This window comes from Eumetopias jubatus, unplaced genomic scaffold (genome assembly GCF_037043125.1).
Source record: "Eumetopias jubatus isolate StellerSeaLion01/CBP00866 unplaced genomic scaffold, mEumJub1_p1.0 scaffold_6, whole genome shotgun sequence".
Lineage (NCBI taxonomy): Eukaryota > Metazoa > Chordata > Mammalia > Carnivora > Otariidae > Eumetopias > Eumetopias jubatus.
The window spans coordinates 25,509,058-25,520,356 of record NW_028274812.1 but is presented as its reverse complement, the minus strand read 5'-3'; the positions used below and the strand labels follow the sequence as shown (position 1 = coordinate 25,520,356).

The window sequence follows — 11,299 nt, the reverse complement described above, 5'->3', positions numbered from 1 at the left end:
TGATTTCCCTTTTCTGAGAACTGAAACTTAGGTTTTTTTTAATATTCTAGTCAAATTTATTTTCAGGGTTCACATGCTGGCAGAATGTTGTAAGAATTTACTATGACCTATTAATATGATAAACATACTGATTTTTATTATTTGTTATACTCTCCCTAATATTCCCATACTATCTTATTCATAAAGTTCTATATTTTGGCATTGCATTAAGTTGTCATAATTCTCCTTTCAAGTGTGAAATCACACTGGGTTGCTTTATCTTTTTAATTAAGTGTTAATCAATGGTCTTTTATTGTATTTGAAGTAATATATAAATTTCTCTGAAGATACCAAAAAACTGCTTATGCTCATTGCCTGGAAAAACTATTTTTTAATGGTCAAATCTGGCCATGTTTTATTGAACAATGGATTCATGTTGATATAAGCAATGCAATATGGTTTCTTAGGTCATTCCTACAGGAAGTGATGATTCAATCTCTTAAAAAAGTAAAATAGACTTTCTTCATAATGCCAAGCAACTAGTGAATGTTTTCTCCTTTGACAGCAGATTTTTCACTGAGTTCACTAGATTAGTGTTTGTCATTATTTAGATATAATCCTGTGCTTTTTTAAACCAACAAATTGCTGATGAAGAATATTATTTCTGGGTTATATTTTAGCAACCATAATGCCAAAAAATAAGGTACTTAGCTGATGTCTGAATTGTTAGCACTGATTATTACCTCTTCTAGGAACAACTGTCTTGGTGTACCAGTAGAGTTTGCCAGAGAATTCATGACTTTATAACTCAGATAAAACTATTTTGTCTCTACCATATCCTCCTTCTCTTCCTACGTTGAAATATCATCTTTCCCTAGGGCAATTTTAAGACTTTCAGAAGTCCGTGGTGCTCTTATTATAGATGCACTACATACATTATATCAAACATGTTAAAAAGTTTCCCCTTCCCAAATAATATAAAGTTGATATACAACTGTTATATATGTATAGGATACAATGGCTTAGAGAACATAATATTATAATTTGTAAACTTTTATATATTTTGACATTCTATTTTGCAGCTTTCATTTTTAGATCTAATACATTTTCTATTAAAACTTCAGATGTATCTGTGGGCCCTTGAAAAATTACAACACTCTTGCTTGGGTCTATGGCGATAATAACTCTTTTTCTTTGCTCTTCTCCCTCTACTTTACATTTTAGACACATTTTTCCATCACTCCCATAGGTTATTTTTTTCTTTCATTGTCATTTTCACGATCTGCGTCCTCCAACAATTTTATTTTTTGACATCTTTTTCTACCTTTCAAAATCTCGACTACTTGTCACCTCTTTTAAGATACACTTTTCTTTTTTTTTTCCTCTCTAGGTTCAGTTGTATCTTCTCCCCCTTTGATTAGTATGTACAAATGATGTATTCTCAGGCGTCAGTTTATGTGAAGTGGAATATATATGGTGTTTTCCTGGAGAACCAGTGTCTTCATCATCACGTTTTTCTCCCAGGTGGATATATCACCAGTGAATATCCTCCAAACACTTCATTTCCGTTGTTGTTAATACTTACTGATATCTATTCTGACTTCGACTCTTCCTTTCTCATTCAGTAAGTCAACAAATAGACTTCGAGAAACATTATATACTTTACTAAGTTCTTAAATTTAAATTCAAACATTTTAAAATGGAGGGTATATTAGTTTTCTAGGGCTTCCATAACAAAATACCAGAGACTTGGTGGCTTAAATAACAGACATTTATTTTCTCACACTTCTGGAGTCTAGGAGTCTGAGATCAAAGTGCCAGCAGGGTTGGATTATTTCTTCTAAGGTCTCTTTCCTTGGCTTGCCGATGGCTGCCTTTCCTCTCTTTGTCCACATGGTCTTTCTGCTGCATGTGTGGGTGTCCTAATCTCCTCTTCTTACAAACACACCAATCATAAGGGATTCGGGCCCACCCCAATGAACTCATTTTAACTTTATGTCTTTAAAGACCCTATCTCTAAATACAGTCATATTCTGAGGTGGTGGGGGGGGGTTAGGATTTCAACATATGAATTTTGGAGGGAAAAGTGACACAATTCAGCCCATAACAGAGGGTGATAATAAATAAAATAAATGTCATGACACACACAATATCCATACCGCACATACTGGTAGTTGTTGTCATGAAGAGGTGAGATTCTAACTCTTATTATGAAATCACTTTGGCGAAGGGAACATCTGGACTTTTACCTATTATGTGGGACTGGGCAATGTTTTTTTCTACCATAACCTGAATCTTGTAAAGGCTCTTGACCCAGAGTTATATATAAATATATATAATACATATATATTTAATTAACAGAAAATATTATATATTAGCTGTAAGTTAGCTCATGTTTGAGAAAGTCCTCCCTGCCCTACCCACACATGCTATTCTGTTTCCCAAATCTTGAGATGTCATTTGCATTGCTTATGATGGCTAAAGATGTGAGAAATCCTCCATTTCCTTATCATCACCTCCCTAATCTGCTCTCTGCTACTCCCATTTTTATTGTTCCCACTCTAAACAACCTAAAATGGATAGTATACTTATCTCTTGGCTACTGACGGTTTGGTAGAATCTAGTGTGCCTCAGTTCTGTGCTGGTCTGCTTCAATTATTCCACCACAAGAGAGATGAAACTTCTTTCTTTCTTTCTTTCTTTTTTTTTCCTGCCCACTTACTCCAACACAGTTCTAGGAGCTGGAACTAATAGCAGTGAACCAGTCAAAATTCTTGTTTTCAAGTTGGTCCAAGTGTCAGGGCCTGAAGTGTCCACCTGATCCCTTCCCCTCCTGGTGTCTCCATAGGCAAACCATTCATCAAGGATTTTGTATCCAAGTTCTAAATGTTTGTAACCCAAGATGATGAATGCTGACATGGATGTAGTTGGTGCTAAAAAGCAGGTGGAACTGAAGGAAAAAAAACAAAAACCCAAAAAACCACAACCTCTCAATCAAGTGTTGGAACTCCAACACACATCTAAAATGCTTCCTGCAAGAGTAGTTGCAGTTAAGGAAGAAAGTCTGAAGCTAAAATCAGAAAATCAAGTTCATGGACAATATATAGAAAACTTCATATCATTATCTAGTGTTTTTCAAACAACTGACACAAAAAACAAAGAAAAGTTAGGGATTCATCTTTCTGTCTTATGGAATTGCTGCCAATCTTCTTTTAAAAACCTTGGATCAATTCCAAATGTTATAGTATTTTTGTTTGTGGCTTAATTGAATTGTTATGAAGATAATGTCAGATCTAGGCAAGATTAGGAGCATAACAGAAGACTTCCATGAGTTTGTGTATTATATTAGTCCATGAAAACATGCAAATATAGTGTAGGGACTTTATAATTAGTAATGCATACATTTATGGAACATGAAAGTAAATGTTTGATTGAATTTGCTTTGATTTATAGGTTTAGCACTATCTTTTATTATAGGCATAGTAAAAAATACAAGAGAGTAACCATTATGCTGTGAAAAAGTTGGGCTAAATCATGTATTGAATGCACAAATTTATGCATCCTATCCACCATCTTATGCCTCTTCTCCATTTGCTTCTCACTTTCTCATTTCCCTTCGCCTAAGGAAAAAAATTGGTTTCAGTTTTGTAAAAGTAATTTCAACAGTTAATCATCTATGAGAGTAGCCTAAACTTTAATTGCTAAAACATAACCAAAATAAGGTACTTTTTCAGTTAGGGCTTGTTATATTCGGTAGTAAGATAGGATTGTTGGTTTCTCTTTAATCAATTAAAAACAAAGCTACAGGGGCGCCTGGGTGGCTCAGTTGGTTGGGCGACTGCCTTCGGCTCGGGTCATGGTCCTGGAGTCCTGGGATCGAGTCCCGCATTGGGCTCCCTGCTCGGCGGGGAGTCTGCTTCTCCCTCTGGCCCTCCCCCCTCTCATGTGCTCTCTCTCTCATTCTCTCTCTCTCTCAAATAAATAAATAAAATCTTTAAAAAACAAAACAAAAAATAGAGCTACAAAAATGAAGATTTTTGTTGAAACTGAGTTGTCAAATTGGGAAGATTTATTGTTAAAAACTTTCCCCCCCGAAACAAATAATACATTATATGTTAATTAATTGAATTTAAATAAAAACAAAACAAAACAAGACAAAAACTTTCTCTTGTACAAAATAATCTCGGTATCTGAAAAGATAAGCTCTGGTTGCGTGTATGTCTGAAATATAAAATTTTGAGGAAAAAATAGAAATAGGATGGGAAAGTACTTGGTAAACTGTAGTAACCAGGTCCAAATGTTCTTACTCCAGATCTGTGTTATCTCTGGCCCAGATGAGATCTTTGGGGACTATATATGCAAACCACATCTAGAAGAGAATGGTTACAAGTGTTTGGACTCAAGGTTTATTTGTAGTACCCAGCAGATCAACTTTTGCAAAATCCCATAAGAGTTAGTTAGTATCAAAATCATGAATAAGAGTTTTACATGTATACTAATTGATTCTTGTTATTTTATCTCCTTTCTTCTCTGAAAATTTCCCGTGAACCCTACTTCTTTGCAGACTTTTAGTCATTCTTTAACAATTTTTTAAACTTTAGTTTGTAGATTCCATTAGGTAAGGAAATTAGTATCAGAAAAAGTGTTAAAATGTTAAATAGAGAAAGAGATCCGCTAATCCAGCTTATGGTTGTTAGATTTGGGCTACTTTTAATCATGGAATAATTTTATGTTTGTGTTGGTGTGAGATTCGATGAATGACTTTAGCTGTATGAATATATGTAATAGTCATATCACAAACATTTTGTATCCATCTTGCAACCTAATTTGCAAACGTTTAAAATTGTGTTACAATTTTGCTTTGCTGTTTAATTAAAAAAAAAAAAAACTGTCTCAGGATTGTTGCAGGATTTCTTTTCCTTTAGTGCCTGCAGTTAGTCCTTGGTCCCGCCGCTTTGAAGAAAGAAGAGGTAGACCAGATGAAGAGTGGTGGGCAGCAAAGCAAAGTTTATTGAGCCGTATTACAAAGCTTCTGAAGAGGGAGGGGACCCAAGAGGGTTGTCATTTGGCATTTAAATCTAGGGGTTTTTATGGGCTCTTTCGTGTGGGCTGTTTTAATCTGATTAGCCCTCCATGCACCTGTCATCCAATCAGGTTTTTTTTTTTAATTTTTTTATTGTTATGTTAATCACCATACATTACATCATCAGTTCTTGATCTAGTGTTCCATGATTCATTGTTTGTGCATAACACCCAGTGCTCCACGCAGAATGTGCCCTCCTTAATACCCATCACCAGGCTAACCCATCCCCCCACCCTCCTCCCCTCTAGAACCCTCAGTTTGTTTTTCAGAGTCCATCGTCTCTCATGGTTCGTCTCCCCCTCCGACTTACTCCCCTTCATTCTTCCCCTCCTGCTATCTTCTTCTTTTTCTTTTTTCTTAACATATGTTGCATTATTTGTTTCAGAAGTACAGATCTGTGATTCAACAGTCTTGCACAATTCACAGCGCTCACCATAGCACATACCCTACCCAATCAGGTTTTGGTCCATGTGCTCATCTACCCATCAGGTAGCTGTTCACGTTGGAAAGGGTGGTGTTTTGTTGCCTTGGGGACGAAGTCGGCAGTGGCCGCCACTGCCCTAAGGCATGGCAGCCGCAGGCTACCAGATCAAGCTCTTTGTTTAAATATCCACTGGCTGTTGAGCTCCACCACCACCACCCCCCCCACCACGTGGGTTAGGACACCCAAGGCCATTCCCTTCCTTTCTGTCACCTACAAGTTGTAAGTCCTCCCAGTAGGAAAGCTGGAAGCTGGGTCATTGAGTAAAGCTTAGAATAACAGAATGGGGTTTCTTTCCTTTTAAGGGTAGTTTCCTCTTCAGACGGGGCACCCTTGTCCCTGCCAGCCTTTCTTCCAACTATCTTTCATTAAGGATTAAAAAAACAAAACAAAACAAAGTTCTTGTCTTCATAGAGGTTTATTCTTTTGGAGGGGTGAGGGGAACAACCAAAAAGCAAGAACGTATGAGAGCTATGGGGGGGGGGGAGAAGTGGCTTACTGAATTATAATAATAGGTGAAAGACCTCCATTAATAATTTGACAAATGCTGCTAATGGAATTGTTAAGACTACGATATGCATTTCAAGAGAAAGATATTCTAGACTGAGAGAACAGTAAGATCTTAAGGGGAAAGAGGTTGCTTCGCTCATTCAAGGACGTAAACTTTACAGTCATTTATTCATTCAACAAACTTAAATATTTTGTTGCACCTACCATGTGCTAGAAAGTGACCTTGCTTCTGATGATTCAAAAGTGAACAAAAACAGACAGGGAGAGAGGGGTCAAGTAGAGTAAATGGACCTTAATTACATTAATACATATAGAATTATAATTCTAATATGTGATGTGATGGGGGAGATTGGAGGAATGACAACTTCTAATAGGAGAATTTGAACTGTCCAAGCAAATTAGAATTGACTTTGTGGCAGAACTGATACTTGAAGAATAAGTAGGAGTTGCTTAGGTGAGGAGGGGAAAGGGTATTGACCGATAAGGAAGTATGATCAGATTTGAGTCATGAGGACTTTTTTTTTTTCCCCAGAAAGTTGAAAATACCCTGTGGGAAGTTGCTCCCAGAACATTCTGGAGAACATCCCCCTTTTGTATCATTCTGCCATGACGGGAGGTGAGTTACCTTCCCCTGCCCCTCGTAAATCTGTCCTGGAATATTAAAATAGCACTGGGTCTCCTGTATTGATTGAGAGAGTTGTTTGAATAAGAGGCAGGGTAAAACACTGTCATCAAGGTGAAGAAGAAGTGTGTCAAGGAAGGTGTGTCCTGGAGGAGTTCTATGTCTTGAGCTGAGCTGGAAAGAAAGGTGGAGATTTGGTATCAGGGGAAGGTGATTGCTTTACTCACTGTGGCAAGAGTCACAGACTTAGAGAAGAAAGACTAATCGTTTAACATAATCAGTACAAACCAAGCAATCTGTTAGTCCTCCTTTTAAAAAAATAATTGTGGTTATCTCTTTCTTTTTCTTGAATTTTAAATACTCAAGATCATCCTGCTCTCTGCATCTATTATTTATATCCACTCCCCAAATCGCCTATATTGTTGCCCTTTTCCTATCTCTTACATCACATTTGGCCCTTCTCCCTTCCCAGAGATAAACCTTTCAATTATACCCTGGTTAGACTTCATTGTAATTAGAGTTAGTCCATTGCTCATCCACCATGTCACTTTTCACAGTTTTTATTTACCTGTGGTTAGCCATTCTCCGGAAGTAGATGATCCTCTTTCTGATATATCGTTAAGGTCGAGAGAAGCCAAACGCTGTGTCACAATGCCGATGTCATTCACCTCACTTCATCTCATCAGGTAGTCATTTTGTCATATCACATAAGTACATGAAGAAGAGTACAATAAGATACTTGGAGAAAGAGAGAGACCACATTCACATAACTTTTATTATGGCATATTGTTAGAATTGCTCTATTTTATTACCGGTTATCATTAATCTCTTAGTGTGCCTAATTTATAAAGTAAACGTTATCATAGGTATGCATGTATAGGAAAAAAACATAGTATATATAAGGTTCAGTATTATCTGCAATTTCAGGCATCCACTGGGGGGCTTGGAACGTTATCCCCCATGGATAAGGGGGGGCTATGGTACTACCTTTTCAAACTCATTGGCCTCTTTTTGTTTGTTTGTTTGTTTTTCTTTTTGTTATCTACTCTTTAAAACAGCTCTTACTTAGGCTTCTTCCTGATTATTTTGGTATGGCTCCATGTCTGGTTCCTTTTAATTTCCAGTTCAATTAAAAATACTTTTAATATTATTTTTATAGGATCTCATCTTGCAAATTATCACAGCATTGTCCTTTCAACACAAAAGCTGATATTTGAAGAAGCAGGAAGCATATTTATTTTAACTAGTCATGTAGATAAAAAAAATGACAAATGAAAAACTAATAGATGAGTTTTCTTTCCTTTTATAGGTATTTTTTCAAGTAGAATAATAAATATATATGTATACACATATATATAGTAAATTTTCTGAAGGCAAAGGATTTGGCTCATTTAATGTCCATACTCAGCACCCAGGCCCAGTCTGGGCCCATAAAACATGTTTAATAAATGACTACATACCTAATAAATGGGGAGGGCAAATGAAGAAAGGTCTGCATTGCAGATCCCAGGAAAGGCTGGGATCTCATAAAGATATCATGATATTTTATGTGGGTTCTGTTCAGATTCTTTCTTGACAAAGTCCTTTTAAATCAGTGGTTCAAACTTGGGTGTGCCTCAGTATCACCCACAGAGCCTGATAAAGCATGGCCCTGCACCCAGAATTTCTGAATCAGTATGTCTGAGGTGGTTAATAGCTCACAAGTTCCCAGGTGATGTTGCCATTCTGGGAACTTTGCTTTGAGAAGCAGTGTGTTAAATCTAGTATCACAAAAGGACAGGGAGCTAGTAAGAAGCACTGCAACTTTATTGATCCCTTGGTTAAGGGTGTATTTTCCTCTTTCAGTCTGGCTCTCCACTCTAGTCAGGCTGCATAATCTCCTCTTGATTTCATCTACTTGATGTTCATCTCAATCATGGGTAGGATTAACGTTTTGAGGGGAGATTAGTATTTGATTTCTTTTCTTTTTTTTTGAAACAGAAAACACAAACATAGAAGATGACAATTTGCTCAGCTTTTGCTGATCCTACAGAGGTGAAATAATCGCTACTCCTGGGTCTTTCAGAGAAGTAAGAAAGAAGTTAGAATAACTTTACAGATGGAATGAACTAAAATAATAATGTGTATATAATTTTATGAGGTAGCACATCAAATCATGGAGGGCAGGATAGCTTATTTAATAAAGGTATTGAGAAAATTGACTGTTTTATCTCATACATCAACAGAAATTCTAATATATTAATTAGATGTTTAAAAAGGTATAAAGACTTGAAGAAAGTAAAGGTTCACCTCAAAAATTCAAGTTTATTTTGATAATTTATTTGTCTATAGAGTAAGTAGTCTCAGATAGGAAAAGCTTTTCTAAACAGGAGCCCATGAAAGCAACCATGAAAGAAGATCGACAGGTTCGAGTAAATGAAAAATCAAACAAGCAAATACACAAAGAGGTACTCTGTCAAAAACCACAATAAACAAACATGCTGGTAGAAAGGAAAAGATTATTACAAACTTTCTAAAGTATATTTTAACTGTTTATTATTGCAGAGTCTTGGAGGTTTTACCTTTTGACAGATTTCAAATAAATTATTCTAGGGAAATATTTATGGCGGTACATAAATGGATGGTGAAAGGATACACAACACAGAGTGCTAATGCTGGCACACCCCTTTGATAACAACAATAGAGTTCGATACGTGAATGGGGGGGGACAATGGTGGATGAAAATATCAGAGAGCATTTGAAGGGTGTTGCACATAAATACTGCCTGAAAAATACGGCACGACGTAGCATGTAATGGATAATGAAAAAAACAGGGCGCAAGATTACATGATTCTCTTTTGGTTTTTAAAATAATCTGTTTTCAGGATATAGATTGGAAAAAGAAGAATCAAAATTTTGGAAGTGTTTGTTTACTTCTGCACTGTAGGATTATATGCAATTTTCTCCTTTTGACTTACCTGTTTCCCCACTATTTTCCATCAAAGTTGTGTTATTTTTTAAATTAAACAATGTGATACAATTATATTCTCTTTTTTTTCTCACAAATAGTTACATAAAAGCCCTGTTGACCCCATCCTCATACTCAGCTTTGAATTCTTGCATTATGTAGAGGGGAAAAGTTGAGAATTTATCTCTGGGTCCTTAGGAATTTTCTCTATGCAATTCAAAATGGATTTGGTTGGCTGGCCAATATAAACTCCACTCCATGGCCCTCTGTCCTCCCTGTCCTAGCTGCTCTGTGAAGGCATAAAAATATGACTCTCCAACTTTACATGTTGGCCAAAAGAAAAGATTTCAGAGGAGAGCTCTAAACTGTGCTGCTCTTGCATCTGTCTTGCTTAATAACCCTCCTTCCCTTAACTGAGAAAGAAAACAAAAAAAAAAAAAAAGAAAAGAAAAAGAAAAGTATTTTACTGGTTTGGAAAATATTTCTAGAGATCACTGTCTCCAACTGTGCTTGTTCTTGCTGTCTGTTCTGGTCCATTAGATAAACATGGTGTTCAACCGCCAGGCGGTTGTTGATATATTTGGCAACACTGATAATGTGATCTATGTTTAGGAGGAAGTGGATGCGTCATTCCGTGGGGGCATAGGTTTTCTGAAAGTAATTGTTCCTTTCTCAAGGAAAAGTTAGGTCATTGAACTTCAAGTTCTCACTATGAGCTTGAGTATTTTTATTTTGTCATCTGTACTTTTTTCTATTGCTGTTATTGGAATTTTAGATTAATCTTTGGGCTTCTTCTCAGAAGTAGTAAGTACTAATTGGCAAGAAATGCAAACCTGGTCACTTCTGACTTTTAGGATACAATTAGAGTAATAAGGAAAATGAAGGGTCTTGTTAATCTTAGCATATTTCTTAAATATCCATCAATCACAGCTTTTAGTGTTTTCATTTGTGATCTGCAAGTTTAAAAGCATACATAAAGAGCCTTAAATCTCAAAGTTCTGTCTCACATACATAGGTCATATATATATAGTCTGTGTGTGTACATATGTATATATAATAAATATGTTATATATACATACATAGACATAGGCTCTATGTAGTCAGTGTGTGTGATGTATACAAGCACACAGACTGTAAAGGCTATATGTATGTATGTATGTATATAACATACACACGTACTATATGTAACATATATTCATACAGATATGTGTGCACAGACTATATATAGAGAGACCACATGTACTTTATATGCATGTATAAATGATGTATGCATATAATGAAATAGTTGGAAGAAAGGCAGACGGGGACAAGCCCACCCCCCATCCCCCCAGAGGAAACCACCCTTAAAAGGATTTAACACTACCCTGGAAGGAGCCCTCCACACTTTCCCACATGATAGGTAGACGATAAAAACCTGATTGGGTGACAGGCGCATGGAGGGTTAATCAGATTAAAACAGCCCATAAAAACTACTACATCTAAACTCCAAAGAGGCTACCGTATCGGGTCCCCTCCCTCTTTGGGAGCTTTGTACTATCGCTCAATAAACTTTGCTTTGCTGCCCACCACTCTTCATCTGGTCTATCTCTTCACTCTTCAAAGAACCACAGGTACTAGAAATCTTGTAACACACATATATGTATATGAATATATATATATATACACATACATATATAC

The 11,299-nt window shown here is 36.4% G+C and overlaps 1 pseudogene; it reads left to right on the top strand.

Moving 5' to 3' along the window:
* The first annotated feature begins 2,839 nt into the window (after nucleotides 1-2,839).
* Nucleotides 2,840-3,244, top strand: LOC148164048 (short coiled-coil protein B pseudogene; annotated as a pseudogene).
* Nucleotides 3,245-11,299: the final 8,055 nt, after the last annotated feature.